We start from the raw sequence: 6,259 nt of genomic DNA, 5'->3' as shown, positions 1-6,259 counted from the left end.
CTTCTGGGTTCTGCTGACTATTCGTGGCTCAGTTGGTTAAGTGACTGTTTCTCACTCCGGAGACCCGGGTTCATAACCGGGTCCTGACAGAATCAACAACAAGTGGGACACAATCATGAAGTGGAACAACATTTATTGGATATTTCAAACTTTTTTAACAAATCAAAAACTGAAAAATTGGGCGTGCAAAATTATTCAGCCCCTTTACTTTCAGTGCAGCAAACTCTCTCCAGAAGTTCAGTGAGGATCTCTGAATGATCCAATGTTGACCTAAATGACTAATGATGATAAATACAATCCACCTGTGTGTAATCAAGTCTCCGTATAAATGCACCTGCACTGTGATAGTCTCAGAGGTCCGTTAAAAGTGCAGAGAGCATCATGAAGAACAAGGAACACACCAGGCAGGTCCGAGATACTGTTGTGAAGAAGTTTAAAGCCGGATTTGGATACAAAAAGATTTCCCAAGCTTTAAACATCCCAAGGAGCACTGTGCAAGCGATAATATTGAAATGGAAGGAGTATCAGACCACTGCAAATCTACCAAGACCTGGCCGTCCCTCTAAACTTTCAGCTCATACAAGGAGAAGACTGATCAGAGATGCAGCCAAGAGGCCCATGATCACTCTGGATGAACTGCAGAGATCTACAGCTGAGGTGGGAGACTCTGTCCATAGGACAACAATCAGTTGTATATTGCACAAATCTGGCCTTTATGGAAGAGTCGCAAGAAGAAAGCCATTTCTTAAAGATATCCATAAAAAGTGTTGTTTAAAGTTTGCCACAAGCCACCTGGGAGACACACCAAACATGTGGAAGAAGGTGCTCTGGTCAGATGAAACCAAAATTGAACTTTTTGGCAACAATTCAAACCGTTATGTTTGGCGTAAAAGCAACACAGCTCATCACCCTGACCACACCAACCCACTGTCAAACACGGTGGTGGCAGCATCATGGTTTGGGCCTGCTTTTCTTCAGCAGGGACAGGGAAGATGGTTAAAATTGATAGGAAGATGGATGGAGCCAAATACAGGACCATTCTGGAAGAAAACCTGATTGAGTCTACAAAAGACCTGAGACTGGGACGGAGATTTGTCTTCCAACAAGACAATGATCCAAAACATAAAGCAAAATCTACAATGGAATGGTTCAAATATAAACATATCCAATCGAGAATCCAATCGAGAATCTGTGGAAAGAACTGAAAACTGCTGTTCACAAATGCTCTCCATCCAACCTCACTGAGCTCGAGCTGTTTTGCAAGGAGGAATGGGAAAAAATGTCAGTCTCTCGATGTGCAAAACTGATAGAGACATACCCCAAGCGACTTACAGCTGTAATCGCAGCAAAAGGTGGCGCTACAAAGTATTAACTTAAGGGGGCTGAATAATTTTGCACGCCCAATTTTTCAGTTTTTGATTTGTTAAAAAAAGTTTGAAATATCCAATAAATGTCGTTCCACTTCATGATTGTGTCCCACTTGTTGTTGATTCTTCACAAAAAAATACAGTTTTATATCTTTATGTTTGAAGCCTGAAATGTGGCAGAAGGTCGCAAAGTTCAAGGGGGCCGAATACTTTCGCAAGGCACTGTATATACTGTATTTTATACCATCTACTGCATTTTGCCTATGCTGCACTGCCATCACGCATCCAAATATTTATATATTCTTATTCCATCCCCTTACATTGTGTATAAGGTAGTCGTTGTGAATTTGTTAGATTACCTGTCAGATATTACTGCACTGTCGGAACTAGAAGCACGACACAGCATTTCGCCAACACTCGCATTAACATCTGCTAACCATGTGTATGTGACCAATAACATTTGATTTGCTCACTCACACATTTACACCAGATGTGCACCATAATCTTCACTCCTCAGGAATACTTTGCATATCTCTCCATTTAGATTCAACTTGAAAATACACACACTCTAAAACACATGGTAAGGGGGGAAACGCAGAGACATGCCAGAAACAGGAGTGTCATAGAACTGCCCTAGAGGAGTAGCTAGGATCATAAGAGCCATGCGTTATACTGTTTGCAATGACGGCAGACAGATAGTAAGAGAGGAAGACAATGGGGGAAAGATAAGAGAGAGGTTGAGTCAAAGGGTAGTAGGCCAGATTTGTATTTCTGCTGACACTGTAGACGTGTGCAGGAGGCTGCGGCATTACCTCTCGACCAGCCAGGTCATGTAGGAATCTTTCTGATATGAATCATGTTTCCTTCATATCGCGGTGATCTCAAAACCCTCTCCTGTAAAAGTGAGTCACCCAGTTTCAGTCCTTTTTCACTGTCCTTTTCAGACTTGGCCCATGCAGGACATTGTTCCATTGAGACTGTTGGGGAAAGTTGAATTATAAAGGGCAGGGTGACAGCTGAGGAGAAAGGCACCTGACGACAGACATCACAAATATCAGGACCTGTGAACGAACAAGATAGTATTTCACGATTATCTTTCAGCATTTGGTACTTAACTGTGCTGGCTCCTGGAATGTGGGCAGAAAGCAGGTAAACTCTGAGTAATTAAACAAGCATTTTATAATGTTCCATCGTTTTGCATACATTTTTCTCACATTTTATATAGATCCTCAGATAATGTACCTTCCTTTTGCAAATGAGAAGAGTTACATAAACAGGGTGACGTACTATAGAAATATAGGTTACAACTTGTCATTTACTGTCTGGAAGGTGTAGAGTTAATGCTCTTTAGCTGCCCTAAGGCTGTTGGGAATCATACTTTTCATTCAGAAAAGTGTGTGTCTTTGGAAGTAGACCATAAGGCAGTCAATTGTTTCACAAAATATAGTGTTTTGAGTGAACTGATGAAAGACAGTCAGTATTCACAAATTAGCACAAGGACTGGCCTGTGGCACTAATATACAGCCCTGTTGACCATGGATGTATCCAGAGCATTCTCAGGCTCCCTTTGAAAATAAACACAGACTCTGTGGCGTTTGGCACCATGACTATGCACATTCTAACAAGACAGAATTTCCTCACTCATGAAACAGACAGCAGAGAAGAGTTGGCAGAGAATCCAAAGCTTTCCATAAGGGTTGGATTACACTAAGGGCTGTAGTAGTGGCCATGTTTGTGTTCATCCTGCTGTTTCCTTCAGCCACATTTGTGTTTTCATTCCTCTTATGGATAGTCTGTGACGAGAAGCTGAATCATTTCTGGCTGTGATCCCTTGATAAGGGGTCCAACCATCTGCGCAGCAGTCTACTGAGGAGAGGAGAAGAATGACTCCATGGTTGCTGCTTGGAGACTGATGTGCTTATCAGATCGCTGCATCATGTTTAATGATGATGGATGTTGTCAGATAAAATGTATCTTTTAACAAAGTATTATTCATTATTCAGAAAGGCATACAGGACCACATCTGGAAACAACCTGTTGTGTGGACTGTCCAAGGCCTATCTAAATATAGAACACTCAAAAAGCTTTGGCAAAGGTGCAAAATATCAAAAGTACTGCATTAGGTCACTTGTTAAAGTACATTGTTATGACATCTTTGTTCGTGGCGAAGGGATGAAAGAAGTATGGAGTAAAAGCTCATTCTGAAAATGAGAACTGCAAAAAGTGCTGTACAGGTAAGTCATTTGGAATGCAGACCAAATATGTAGACCAAATATATAATATGCAACACACAGAAGTCAGTTACATTGAAATAAGGACATGAATCACCACGGTCACTTCCAAAACTCTGTCACATGAGTGTTGCAGTCTAGAAATAATTAACTGGTCATGCTCATATCCTAACCGTAGCCTTTTCAATACAACTATAAACTTGGATTAAAGTTATGGCTAGACGAATGGCATTATGTCATAAATGTATTCGTTCAAGTTCATTTCCATGCCAAACCTCATTGAAGAAGCCTTTATGGTCAACGGCTGTTCTGATATGTTTACTCTGTCGCAGAAAGATTAGTCTTGCCAGAGTTCTCTTAAGACTCAACACACAGATCAAAGATTGATTAATCAGATGGAAAATAAAATGTCCAAACCATGGTGTGCATGCACAGTGTAGCATATCTGACATTTTGAATCTCCCTCCAGGCTGGGCTGTCTGGCTGGGCTGACCTGATGCTGAGAGCCAGGCTGAGGTTGACAGACCCTCTGTGATGGCAGCAGTCTGGAATGGGATTCTTCAAAAGGTAATGGGGCTTCCATGACGTTAATGAATTATCGCTGCTAATTGGCCCTGTGAAGAGTGACACTGGGAGAAAAGCAGAGACCGAGAGAGAAAGGGGTCAATCTGTGATGTCAGCGACGTCAGAATGGCTCCATCTTGCATGAATCAGATTTCAGATTTGATTCATATAGCGTATGGGGAGGCTGGACTGGATTACATAAACACTGTGTGTGTGTGTGTGTGAGTGTGTGTGAGAGAGAGAGAGAGAGAGAGAGAGAGAGAGAGAGAGAGAGAGAGAGAGAGAGAGAGAGAGAGAGAGAGAGAGAGAGAGAGAGAGAGAGAGAGAGAGAGAGAGAGAGAGAGAAAGAGAAAAAAATAGAGGGAGAGAAAGAATTTACAGTAAACTCAATCCATCCCTGCTACAAATCATGAATCATAACTCACCTACTGTCCTCTCAGTTAGGGCCTCCAGCAGCTGTTACTAGTTCCTTTCCACCTGCCACCCCACAATGCCTTGCAAATCAACACCCATCTGATCAGGTTCTGGGTCTCTGCATCCTGGAGAAGAAACACCAACGGGCCTTCCTGAACTACAGCCCTGTCCAAAGGAAGCAAACAAATCAGGAGCCTGTCAGACTCTCCTCTTGTCCATCAAGAATATATGTAGATATTTTTGTTGTTGTATTTTACCCTCTTTTTTTCTCCCAAATGCCGTGATATTCAATTACGATCTTCTCTCATCACTGCAACTCCCCAACGGGCTCGGGAGAGGCAAAGGTTGAGTCATGCGTCCTCCAAAACAACACCCGCCCGCTTAACCTGGAAACCAGTCATACCAATGTGTCTCGGAGGAAACAAACTGAGTCAGCCTGCAGGTGTCAGGCCCACCACAAGGAGTCGCTACAGTGCGATGAGCCAAGTAACACCCCCCCGGCCAAACCCTATGGGACTCCCGATCACTTCCGGTTGTGACACAGCCTGGGATCGAACCCGGGTCTGTAGATCATCTCTCAAGCACTGTGATGTAGTGCCTTAGACCACTGCCTCCAACTGCTCTTAAACGCTAGTAAAACCAAACGTATGCTTTTCAACCGTTAGCTGCCTGCACCTGCACGCCTGACTAGTATCACCACCCTGGATGGTTCTGACCTTGAATATGTGGACATCTAAAAGTACCTAGGTGTCTGGCTTGACTGTAAACTCTCCTTCCAGACTCATATCAAATATCTCCAATCGAAAATCAAATCCAGAATCGGCTTTCTATTCCGCAACAAAGCTTCCTTCACTCATGCCGCCGAACTTACCCTAGTAAAACTGACTATCCTACCGATCCTCGACTTCGGCGACGCCATCTACAAAATAGCTTCCAACACTCTACTCAGCAAACTGGATGCAGTTTATCACAGTGCCATCCGTTTTGTCACTAAAGCACCTTATACCACCCACCACTGCGACTTGTATGCTCTAGTCGGCTGGCCCTCGCTCCATATTCGTCGCCAGACCCACTGGTTCCAGGTCATCTACAAGTCCATGCTAGGTAAAGCTCCGCCTTATCTCAGTTCCCTGGTCACGATAGCAACACCCACCCGTAGCACGCGCTCCAGCAGGTGTATCTCACTGATCATCCTTAAAGCCAACACCTCACTTGGCCGCCTTTCGTTCCAGTTTTCTGCTGCCTGTGACTGGAACGAATTGCAGAAATCGCTGAAGCTGGAGACTTCAAACATCTGCTATCTGAGCAGCTAACCGATCGCTGCAGCTGTACATAGTCTTATCGGTAAATAGCCCACCCAATTATACCTACCTCATCTCCATACTGTTTTTATTTATTTACTTTTCTGCTCTTTTGCACATCAATATCTCTACCTGTACGTGACCATCTGATCATTTATCACTCCAGTGTTAATCTGCAAAATTGTAATTATTTGCCTCCCTCCTCATGTCTTTTGCACACAATGTATATAGACCCTTTTTTTCTACTGTGTTATTGACTTGTTTATTGTTTCTCAATGTGTAACTCTGTGTTGTCTGTTCACACTGCTATGCTTTATCTTGGCCAGGTCGCAGTTGTAAATGAGAACTTGTTCTCAACTAGCCTACCTGGTTAAATAAAGGT

Source organism: Oncorhynchus masou, chromosome 32 (assembly GCF_036934945.1).
Source record: "Oncorhynchus masou masou isolate Uvic2021 chromosome 32, UVic_Omas_1.1, whole genome shotgun sequence".
NCBI classification, from domain to species: Eukaryota; Metazoa; Chordata; class Actinopteri; order Salmoniformes; family Salmonidae; genus Oncorhynchus; species Oncorhynchus masou.
The sequence above is the reverse complement of the archived record's forward strand: the minus strand, read 5'-3'. Positions refer to the sequence as shown.